Here is a 12,413-nt window from a genome sequence, read left to right as displayed (position 1 = left end):
GGTTATTATGAGGAATAGATGAGCTAAGAATGAGCAGTGCTTAGAGCCACAACTGGCACGTGGTAATTGCTTGAGAGATGTTGACTATTATTACTAGAGATGGAAAGATGAATAACAATTCACTTCCAGATCTGGTCTTTTTCCCATAAGAAAACACTGCTGAATATTTCCCTGCCTCCATCACTCTACCTTAGGAGAACCTAAGGCATCTGTGTTCCTGCCAGTGGAAGCAGCAGTAACTGCCGTCACCTGGGAAGGACTGGTGGATGCCACCGCAGCCCTAGGCACCCCAGACCAGGACCAGATTATGTAAAAGGGCAGTTCCAGAAAGCTGAATATGAGTAGTCTCAAAAGCCCCTTGCTCTGACCCGGCACTTTGCCACCAGGGACAGTGTGTGGCCCCCCCTGGGCTCCCAATGGACAGAGGGCTGCCCAAGTGGAAGATGACCAAGTGGGCCTTTGGGGGCTGCAATGTGTCTCTCCACCACCTTCTAGGACTGCAGGAACCCTGCTGCTGATGCCGGCAGAGACACAGGTGGGAACCTCCAAAGCCTGAAGAAGACAGGGCAGGGCTGCAGAGCCAGAGTTCATGGCTGTCCTCCAAGGCTCTCCTCTTCTCCACCTCGGGATTCAAGGGAACCCAGGGCTGATGGAAGTGGGTGGGAGACAGACGGTGTCAGACAGATTAACAGTCATCATTTCAGCTTCGGCATGTGTTTGCTCTCATATCTGATTCTAGACACCTGACACACTGAAAAAGATTAACCTAAATCAGCTAAACTCTGTGAAATTCCAGGCTTTCCTGAACTGAAAGGGAGCAGTATATGTCTGCATGAAAAGGCTCTTGGTAAGTTGGGAGAGTCATTAAAAAACTGCAGATTCTTGGAGCTCCCGCTGTGACTCAGCAGTAAGAAATCTGACTAGTATCCATGAGGACATGGGGTCGATCCCTGGCCTTGCTCAGTGGGTTAAGGATCTGGCATTGCTGTGCGCTATGGTGTAGGTCACAGACGCAGCTCTGATCCTGCGTGGCTGTGGCATAGGCTGGCAGCTCCAATTCGAACCCTAGCCTGGGTGTGGCCCTAAAAAGCAAAAAAAAAACAAAAAACCCTGCGGATTCTTTCTACTAATTTATAAAAATCAATCTACTGGTTAAAATTACTGTTTGCTTATAAGACCAAAAAAAAATTTTTTTACAACAGAACAGAGACCTCTAATTACTTTAAGAAAAAAAAAAAAAAAAAACCCTATGAAAATGGGCAACCAGCCAAATGCCCAAGTCCCTTGAACCTCCTAGTTAAATAATTTTTTCCATTTCCTCATTTTCACATAGAGGTTTTTTAATCATATAGGCAAACATACATGAGCAATCAAATCAGATTAGCTTGTTTGACCCATGTCATCACCACAGGAACAATACAGCTTCTCCAAACAGTAGGGGAGCCACACCTTGATTTGCTCTCAGAGGAAATGGCCTCCCCAGGACGGAGGAAGCCCAGAGCCGGAGGTGGCCTGCAGAGTTCAGAAGCCACCGCAGTGAGCAAACAGACCGAGAAATGCTGGTAACCAAGGCCTTCAGACCCCACTCAGCGCCGAGGTCTCTGAAGGTCTCGGTCCCCAACATTTTTTTAGACAGTCTAAGCCATCCCAAGAATGTCTCCGAAGCAGGGGACAGCACACCAAGGCCCAGAGGCCACCGGTGGTGCATTTGGTAGTTAAGGCTGGGTGGAAGACAGCCATGCCCAGCCCTTGAGATACTCTGCCCCACAGCTGCTTCCTGGCTACAGGGCAGAACGGAACAGTTGAGTCAGAGATCTCCCGGTAAGGTTATTCTGACAACATAACCAGTTCAGGTATTTATTAGCTAGCCCCTTAGGGAAAGTGTGTCAACTCCTGCTCTAAACCACAAGAGTTAAAAGACAAGTCCACTGCGTTCTCCTTAAATTGCTTTTAAATCAACCTAGAAAGTACAGAGTCCCCTCCTCTCACTTTCCCAACCCTCAATTTTTCCTCAGTTCTAGAAACTAATGGTTTAGAAGGAAAAAACCTTCACAGCATGATCACTATAGTGTGTATATATATATATATATATAGTCTTTTTGTCTTTTCAGGGCCTCACCCGCGGCATATGAAGGTTCCAAGGCTAGGGGTCTAATCGGAGCTGTAGACACCAACCTACACCAGAGCCACAGCCACGCCAGATCTGAGCTATGTCTGCAACCTACACCATAGCTCTCAGCAACACCAGATCCTCGACCCACTGAGAGAGGCCAGGGATCGAACCCGAAACCCCATGGTTCCTAGTCGGATTCCTTAACCCCTGCACCATGACAGGAACTTTTTTTTTTTCTTTATACTCCATATTTGAAAGTTGCTAGGAGAGCAGATCTGAAAAGTTCTCATTTCAAGAAAAAGCTTTTTCGGAGTTCCCGTCGTGGCTCAGTGGTTAACGAATCCAACTAGGAACCATGAGGTTGTGCCTTTGATCCCTGGCCTTGCTCAGTGGGTTAAGGATCCGGTGTTGCCATGAGCTGTGGTGTAGGTCACAGACACGGCTGTGGCTGTGGTGTAGGCCGGTGGCTACAGTTCCAATTTGACCCCTAGCCTGGGAACCTCCATATGCCACGGGAGCGGCCATAGAAAAGGCAAAAAAAAAAAAAAAAAAAAAAAAAAAAAAAAAGAAGAAGAAAGAAAAGAAGCTTTTTGTAGAGTTCCTGCTGTGGCTCAGTGGTTAACAAACCCGACTAGTATCCATGAGGACATGGGTTAACGATCCAGCAATGCTGTGAGAGCTGTGGTGTAGATCACAGACACGGCTCAGATCCTGTGTGGCTGTGGCGTAGGCTGGCAGCTGCAGCTCTGATTCAACCCCTAGTCTGGGAATCTCCATATGCCCCGAGTGCAGCCCTAAAAAGACCAAAAAAAAAAAAAAAAAAAAAAAAAAAAAAAAAAAGAAAGAAAGAAAAAGCTTCTTCTAACTACAATGGTAACAGATGTTAACTAGACTTACTGCAGTGAGCATGTCTCAATAAATATTGAATCCTTACACTATACATGTAAAACTAATGTGTTGTCAATTATACTCAATGTTTTAAAAAGAAAAAACTAAAAACTAATGTGCACATTTAGTATTATGCAGTGAAATTCCCCAAAAGTGAGATAGATGAGTGAAAATGAATAAGGAGAACCAAATGCCACTGGTTTGGGGGTTTTTTTTTCCCCCAGCACTTGATTTTCTGAAGAAGAGCCACCTCCCCCGAGGATGCCAAGACCACATCTTGGCAGGAGTTCTTCCCAAATTCCTCCTCGGGTTCAGGCGTTGGCAAACTGCAGCCTTTGGGCTCAATCCTGCCAGCCACCTGTTTTTTTCTGTTCAGTGCATGGAAGCCTAGACTGTAAGGGTTTTAGTGGTTTAAAAAAAAAAAATCAAAATTAATATTTCACGACACATGAAAAGTACATGAAATAAAAATTTCAGTATCCATACGTCAACTTCTATTGGGTTCACAACCATGCCTGTTTCAAGTATGTATTGTCTATGGCTGTCAGGCTACAAGAACTGAGCGGCTGCGACACACCCCATAGGATGTGTAGAACCTAAAATCATCACCTGAATGCCACCTGTGGCCACATGGATGGACCTAGAAACTACCAGACTAAGTGAAGCTAGACAGTGAAAGACAAACATCATATGAGAGCACCTACATGTGAATCTTAAAAAAAAAAGGATACAAAGGAACTGACTTGCAGAACAGAAACAGACTCACAGACTTTGAAAGCTTACAGTTACCAAAGGGGACAGGTGAGGGCTTGGGACTGGCATCTGCAGTATATGCCCGTATATGGAGGTATATGGAATGACTGGCCAGTGGGAACCCGCTGTACAGCACAGAGAATTCTACCCAGTATTCTGTGATCATCTACATGGGAAAAGAATTTGAGAAAATAGATATGTGTGTATGTATGACTGGGTCACGTTGCTGTACAACAACTCTACTTCCATAAAACTTAAAAAAAAATTAATAAAGTAAAACCATCCCCTGGCCCTTTACAGAAAAGGTGTGCCACCCCCTGCTGTGGTTCGTTGGATGGCTCTCCAAGCGCCGTCTCTGGGCCAGCCGTATCAGCATCTCTTGGGGATGTGAGAAATGCGAATGTTCTGGTCCACCACAGCCCCACCAGGTCAGAGACGTGGGGGGTCTGCGTTCAAAAGCCCTCCAGGTGATGCTGATGCAGGTCAGAGTTGAGACCCACTGTCCTCTCACTGGACAAGTCTGACAAGTGAATCTGGTTCTGGCTGCCTTCATTTCTTTTCAAGAAGCAGAAAGGCATGTTGGTGGGGGTGTGTTGTTTATCTCTGGAGAAACAGTTGGAGTTCCCTGCTGGTTAAAGGTTGAGTTTGGGGATGTTTTGCCCCCAACTCTTTCTTGGCCTTTTTTTTTTTTTTCCTGCAACTGTCTCACACCTCCCACCTGCAGTTGTAAATGTGTCTCCTAAACTTAACTTCTGTGTGCCCTAGAGAAATAAGGTGTCTTTTTACTTCCCCAAGAGGAAAAGAGTAACCCCAATGGATGCCATTTAAAGTGGCTTTTTGGAGTTCCCAGTGGGGCGCAAGGGGATCAGAGGGGTCTCTGCAGCATCAGGACACATGTTCAATCCCCAGCCTGGCACAATGCCTTAGAGGATCTGGTGTGCTCGCAGCTGAGACTCAGATCTGATCTCTGGCTCAGGAATTCCATATGCTTCGGGATGGCCTAAAAAGAATAAAGGGACTTTTCAGTCTTGGTTCTTTCCTTCCTTTGGGCATCTCAAAGTCACTGTTCACCTGTGAACAAAGGTATCTCTTTAATCAGAATGAAGGGATCACTAAATTCCAGAGCCACACAGCTTCTACAGGACCCTCTCTCACTAAGACAGAAAACACAGAGGAAAGATGCAGCATCGTTTATCTGCGACACAGATACAAATGACAGCAAGAAATGATGGGCTAGACCCTCCAGTTCTGACAGCACTGACATCAGACATAGTTTAAAGATTTTTTTTTTCCCTAAATCAATCATCAGTAGATCAAAATTTTGTCAGAGTTCCTATCGTGGTGCAGTAGAAACGAATCCAACTAGGAACCATGAGGTTGCAGACTGGATCCCTGGCCTCGCTCAGTGAACCTACTGATCTGGCACTGCAGTGGGCTGTAGTGTAGGCCTGCAGCTGTAGCTCTGACTAGATCCCAAGCCTGGGAACTTCCATAAGCTTTGGGTACAGCCCTAAAAAAAATGTCCAATAATTCACCAAGGCAATACTTTCAAAAACTGGTTACAGTTAACAGGCCATCTTGAAGTCACAGCCCAACTGAGTCTCAAAAGACTGCAGCCCAGTCAACCCACAGAATCACAAGCAATAATAAAATGATATTTTTAAGCTTGGAGATAACATGTATGGAACAACAGATGACCAAAATAAAAATTGTTACCTAAAGTTACAAAATAGTAATTACTATGTCCCATTTCTGTTGAAAAAAAAAATTAAACACTCAAAAACATATCATCAATACATATTTCTATCCATAGTGATTACATCTTTTTTTGGGGGGTGGGGGAGCTGCACCCACAGCATATGGAAGTTCCCAGGCTAGGGGTCGAATCAGAGCTGCAGCTGCCTGCCTACACCACAGCCACAGCAATGCCAGATCCTTAACCCACTGAGCAAGGCCAGGGATCAAAGCCTCATCCTCATGGATACTAGTCGGGTTCTTAACCCACTGAGCCACAACAGGAATTCCCTCAATGAGTATATCTTTAATTCAAAAGCCAAACAGTAACAATAAAAAAAAATAAGATGTTAGTAAGATATTTAATGGTAACATTAGCAAATTTTGAAGCTGTATTTCTAGCATTCCCAGATTAAATCAGTTTTTTACAGCTTCCTATGAAACAAAACAATGACATCATATGTATGTATGCATGATGAAGAAGAGAAATAAACTTATTCGGACACATCCAAGGCTCTCCTCTGTGCTGGTCCCACCACTGCAGACATGAAGAGGACTCCAGTCCCTGGGCAGGTGACTGAGAGGCCATGCAGGGGATCTCAAGGACCCGTTTCTGGTTGGGTCTCATCTCCTCCCACCCTCCTGAGCTCATCTGTCAAGCACAACCTTGGGGGTGTCTTCGAAGGCTGGTGTGAAAATTAAATGAGAGCATTTATTTGCCACCAAGTAAATATTTAACTGAAAGGGACTGCTATGGCATTAACTTTTTAAAGTCTCAGTTTACTCATTTAAAAAAAAAAAAGGGAAGGGGAAGGTGAGCTCAATTGTAACTGCCTTCATGAGGTTCTTCTGAGGATCAAATGAAAGAATTGTCTGAGGCTAAAGTGAGAGACTAGCTGTCTACCAGGAGGATGTGTACATCCCAGAAGGTATAAAAGACGCTCCACCTGGGCTAAAAAAGAAGATCCTAGAAGTTACATTTATTTTTTTCCAAAAAGTAGAATAGCAACTATATTACAAAAACATTACATACGAGTCACTAAAACATTACATATGAGTTAAATATATATTATGTATGTACTAATTATTTTACACTCTGTTACACTGTACTAATTACACTACCACAATATACTAAAGTGCTAATAAAAGCAGATTCTGACTGCATCCTCGCAAAGTCCCTCTGTTGAGGGTCACCTGTCACCAGCCCTCTGAAGTGCCTGAGGCCCTCCTTTACCTTGGGCACGCTCACAAGGAGGTAGCTTGACAAAGTACATCTAAACTAAACCTCACAGAGGATAGGAAGCTTTGAGGTTCCTGCAAAAAGCACAAATTAAAGCTAAACGGATAAAAGCAAACACAAACACAAGGCTGAAGTTGGGAAGGCGACGCGTCCCACCCTGAATCAGCTTCACCTGATCCGCACTGAGGTAGGAGGTAGATGGGCCCCTGAGCTGCGAACAGCTGGAACTTGTCAGGCTGAGTAAAATGGGCCTAGTTTCTTTGACACATCAAGGAAAAAGTTAATTGCAGGAGCTGAGATCCGCTAGAGTAAAAAGATGACTGCTTCAATCACTCTTGGGGTCAAGGAGATTTCCCCAATTACACCTGCACAGTGAGACTCCTGGGGGTCAAAAGGGAGGGGGCGCCAGGCCATAGTAAGTCCCGATACCATCCTGGCACACTTTGCTCTGGAAACCATCTTGGCCAAAAGATGGGCACGCATATCGGGGAGGGCCCTGTGCCCTGTCAGGTGTGAGAAATAAAACAAAATAATTGGCCAAAGGCAAACAAAGACCCAGAAGAACTGTGCTATATAAGTGATTTAAATCACCTCGCTGGCAACCTCCTCTTTAGGGTGTGTAGTTCTGCCTTGCTTCTGACTTAAATAAACTACTTCTCTGTGTGCTCCCCCACATGCTGTACTGTGCCTCTAAGAAACTTTATACCTGTTTTCACAGTCTTTGCCTCCTTGAAACAGTCTTGCTTTCAACAGGGGGCAAGGATCAGGGCAATTCTAGTTAGGCCAGTGTCTGGGAGTCCTGGTTTTCACCTGGGATTCCTGGTTTTCACCTGGGCTGCCCAAGCTCAATTCCTGAGCAGAGAATTAAGATCTTGCTTCAGGCCATCAAGCACTGCTGCCCCTCCAAAATCAGCATCACCAAGTGAAAACAACAATGATGTTCGCAGATCTGACAAGAACCAGAACAAAAAGACTGGAGATGCAAGGAGTATTTGAAAAAGGGTTTTACCTCCACTGTCACTAGCAATAAATCCAGCCTAAGTGTACATCGGGTCTTGGGATACAATGATAGCATGTGTATACAATGTATAAATAAGTAACAAACATACAGAGAGAAATGCTAAAAATTGGTCTTGAGACATAATTGACTTATATTACACTGCATTAGTTTTAGGTGTTAATTTTTTTTTTCTAGTGAGAATGAGCCCTGCCCAAAAAAAGTTGTAGTATATATTGTAGTGTGCTGTGAAAACCACAGCACACTACAATATATATCACTATCATCACATATCTTTCTTTTATTTGTTGTTGTTGTTGTCTTTTTGCCTTTTCTAGGGCCACTCCGGCGGCATACGGACGTTCCCAGGCTAGGGGTTTAATCGGAGCTGTAGCCACCAGCCTACGCCACAGCAACATGAGATACAAGCAGCTTTTGCAAACTACACCTCAGCTCACAGCAACGCCAGATCCTTAACCCACTGAGCAAGGCCGGGGATTGAACCCACTACCTCATGGTTCCTAGTCAGGTTCGTTAACCACTGAGCCACAACGAGAACTCTCTATAATCACATATCTTTACATATATATTCTCTGGTTGGTCAGGCACTAATTAATCTTCAAAATCTCAACTAGAGAAAGTTCTATTAATGCAGCCTAGAAGGAAAATAAGATTGAAATATTGTAAAAACCTGAGAAGGCATGTATTTTTTTCTCCCCTGAAACTGTGAGAGATTTCTTTATGAAAGCAAAGTAGACTCTCTGGGAATTTAGGAAATAACCCTTAAAACTTCAAGCCAAGTCTCTCTTTTCAAGGTAATTTCATCGGTAACTCGGGAAAGTCTAGAAAAGAAAATAACCACCATCTGGGACCATCTCTGGGAGCAGGTGAAATGCAATTCACACTTTGCTCGGGTGAACGCGAGAGCATATCAAGGCCATTCCCTCTAGTTTTGCAAATCTTTAGAAAATAATTTTAACCAAGTTTAAAACAAAAAAAAAAAAAAAAAAAAGAAAATAAGTGCTTATTTTTTTTAACCCAATTATGGATGTTATTTCCTATGTTAGGTCATTAAAAAAGAAATCTTTTCTTAAGGCAACTTATTTTTTGTGAAGGAAAACAAGTGATAATACCAATTACACAACTCAATTAAAGCCCCAGGCACAGGGCCTCTCCTCCCTGTCCCTGCCTCCCCCTGTCATGGCCATGCCGGGCCTCTTTAGAAGCAGGGCTGGTCTTCAGGGACTACACTGCCTTCAAGCTCCCTTGCACTAAACTGTCTGTCACAGGATCCTGTTCCCACTCAGCACAGCCAGCGAGAGTGACACCCCACCTTCCACTCTCCCCCCAGGCAGCTTCCCCAGGCTCTACCCTGATACCCTTTGTGCTCTGCATGCAGAAAGCCAGCCTCACGGTTCGCAGGACCTTCAGCGGGGTCAGCAGTTCCCTCCCTGCTGGGGGAAAGTGGCCGCATAAATGGACCGAAGGTAGCCCTGGGCCAAACTCCGTCAACATCCTCACAGCTGTCTCAGCCCCACCCCTCAAAAAAAAAAACCAAACAATATAAATGCAAAATCTTTTCATTTCCTCATCAACAACTGGACCTAGGGCCAACGATTAGAAAGAAGAAGGCATCCGTAGCGCCTAAGTGCAAAGTCCTTGAAATCTGACCCCTCCCCCCAGCATTCCCTCTTCTCATCCTTGGTCTCTCATCTTTCAGCAAAATCAATGGGAAAGAAAAAAATGGGATAATATCTCCACAGTAGAACAAAATACATCTTGAGCCGTTAACCTGTTTTCTTCAAACATCCTAAGAATTCAATGCCTTTTGGTCACAGACACCTTAAAAACTGAGTTCCGAAGTTCCCATCGTGGCTCAGCAGAAACAATCTGACTAGTATCCGTGAGGATGCAGGTTCCATCCCTGGCCTCACTCAATGAGTTAAGGATACGGTGTTGCTGTGAGCTGTGGTGCAGGTCGAAGACACAGCTCGGATCTGGCTTTGCTGTGCTGTGGTATAGGCCGGCGGATGTAGCTGCAATTAGACCCCTAGCCTGGGAACTTCCATATGCGGGGGGGGTGCGCCTCTAAAAAGACAAAAACAAACCAAAAAAAAATTGAGTTCTGACCTAGGAACAAAAAGTCTTAGCAAGTGACTCGTTTCTGTCTACAAATAAAAAGTATTCTTCCCAAAAGCATAAGCTTAATCTTCTATAACAAACATAGGAATTGGGATGCCCTAGGAGACCCACAAGGACGGACAAGAGTCCACTACTCCCGAGGTCCCATGCTACAAAAAATTGAAAAATATGACAACTACCTAAATTTGAGTCAATCTCATGGCCATGAGCCAGAGTCACTCTAGAACCTAAGTATTTCATCAGGCTCCTGGGCATCTTACTCTGTCCCCAGGAATGTCCCCCAACAAGTGCACAATTTAGGGCAACTGGGCCTTGGAGACCCTAAACCAGACAAAGAAAATCTCAAAACCGTGAAAGCCACACAAGTTTGGTTTGGCACAATTGGAAACGGGATCTCTGAAATTGATCAGAAGCATCATGACACACTAAATACGATCATACTTAAATTCCGCTAAAAAGAACATTCATCAAAATAGGTGTTTCGCCTATTTTGTTTCACACATACACAGAAAAATCATTACAAATACTAAATAGGGCGTGAGGTATACAGAGTATGTCAACCCAGAAAACTATTTTTCCAGCAGATCAAAAGTTCTGTGAATCCCCAACACCGCCAAAGGTACAGGTACGTACGGAAGAGAACCTAAAGCAAATCTGAGGCAGGCTTCAAAGGAGTTCGGCACCTCGAGGCCCCAGGACCGGGCGTCAGGCTCCCGGTCACCTGCCAGGGCGCGACCGCTGCCAACGTGGGCACCGCGGCGGCCCGAGCGCGCCCGGGGCGGAGGGGAAAGAGAAGAAGATGAGCGGCGGAGCCAGCCCGCCCTCCCCGCGCGTCAATCACGCCCGCACCGCTGGTCCTAGCGCGACTTTGGGGATGCACGCTTTCGACTTTGGATCCCGACGCGCGTGACACAGCTAAGAACAAAAAGCGAGGCCCCGCATCTCCCCAGACCGGCCTCCGCAGGGCAGCCCAGCGGGTCGGGGCGGTCCCGGGAAGGAAGCTCTGGAGCGGGGAGATGCAGAGCCCACCCCGAACCGATTTCAGTAAAAGGCTGCGGCCCAGGTGCCAGCCGGGGGGGTGTCTCCGGGGCCCGGCGCGGGGTCCTTCAGCGCGGGCCCGGAACCGAGGAGGGACAAGGAGAGAGAAGGCTGCCAGAGGGCACGCGGGGCACGCGCGCCGCCCACTCACCTCTGGCCGAAGCTCTGGCGGCCCCTTGGTGCTGCGGGACCCGGCTTCCAGGCCGCCCGAGCCGCCCTCCCGCCGCCGCCGCCGCCGGCCTCTCGCTTCCCGCCTGCTCCGAGCCCAGTGCCCCGCGCGGCGCCCAGCGCCGCCGCGTCTCCGGCCTCCGCAGCCGCGAGACCCCGCCCCCGGGCAGCGCCGCCGGCGCAGGGAGGGAGGCGGCGCCGCGAGCGCGAGGAGGAGGCGAGGCCGGGGCTGCGCCCGGACGCCGGCCCCACGGTGCGCGCACCCGGGCCCGCGGCCGCCCCTCGGCGGGAGCCGAACAATCCCGGCGCGCCCCCTCCCGCCGCCCCTTCCCAACCCCTTGCAGTGGCTCCCGGCGTGTCTTCGGGACGCGGTTCGAGAGCAGAGTTGCGCGGTGCCGATGCTTCCGAAGGACGGGCGTAGGGTGGGAAGCGGCGGCGGAGGGAAGGGACCCAGCGAGACCACCTACCCACCCCACCCCGCATCCTACCCCCGCGGCCCACCCCCGCCCCGAAGGAATTTTCCGGAACCCAGAGACGACCACACCCAGCGCCGCACTCCTGGCCGCGCTCACGTCTCCTTTTTCAGTGGTCCCGGGCCAAACCGCCCAGCGTAGAGGGACCGAGGAAAGACGGGTCTCTAGGGAATCTCCTCACCAGTGTGCCTTTCTCTTCCACCAGCCCTTCCCATGTAGCCCTGACCTCCCCACGGCTGTTACCTCTCAGCGCTAATTTGTCGGTTTGCGACCCTCCGAGCGCAAGCCCCAGATAAAACGAAGATTGCTGGGCGCTGCGCAAGCGGGAGTCTCTAGAACTCCCTGCAGACGGAGACTGGGAGTCTGATTTGTAAACACTGCCCTGCTGCCCCTTCGGCACACGGAAGTTTGAGAAGCGTTGTTGAGCCACACCTGCCTGAGAGGATGATGGCACGGACTAATGACCGATGGAATAACGATACTAGAAAATTCTAAAGCAGTGGTTCTTAACCCTCACAGCGCTAGTCAGACGTTAGAATTATCTGGGAGCTCTTAGAGTATTGCCAGGGTCCCACCTCTGGAGTTCTGAGCCTGAGCATTGGTATTTTTGTTTGAAGGTTTCCCTGATAGTTCTAACATATGGCCAGGATTGAAATCATTTCCCTAGAATCAGCTCTTTTTGAATCTACCTGGCTCTGGTGCCTGGGAAAAGAGCCCCTTGGCTCACCTGTCCCAAATCCCAATGCCGAAGAAAAAGGGACATGCTCCTGAGGGGATGCTCACAGCCAAAATTGTTTTCCACCCAAACAGGCTTATCTTGAAAATGGTGACCAAGATGCTTTAGTACCACCTGAGCATGGGTCTCCT

At 47.5% G+C, this 12,413-nt stretch overlaps 1 protein-coding gene across 3 annotated transcripts in view; it reads right to left on the bottom strand.

Annotated features, from left to right (window-relative positions):
* Nucleotides 1-11,938, bottom strand: part of GOLM1 (golgi membrane protein 1) — a 101,447-nt gene extending 89,509 nt beyond the window's left edge. The window contains exon 1 of one of the 3 annotated variants that reach the window (XM_021064635.1): nucleotides 11,790-11,938. The gene's annotated coding sequence lies outside the window, so the exon portion shown is untranslated. Of the gene's footprint in view, nucleotides 1-11,056; nucleotides 11,230-11,789 lie in introns of those variants that run through there. The other 2 variants (XM_021064636.1, XM_021064634.1) reach the window with 2 other exon arrangements.

Source organism: Sus scrofa, chromosome 10, assembly GCF_000003025.6.
Source record: "Sus scrofa isolate TJ Tabasco breed Duroc chromosome 10, Sscrofa11.1, whole genome shotgun sequence".
Taxonomy (NCBI): domain Eukaryota; kingdom Metazoa; phylum Chordata; class Mammalia; order Artiodactyla; family Suidae; genus Sus; species Sus scrofa.
This window is presented reverse-complemented; position numbering and strand designations above follow the sequence as displayed.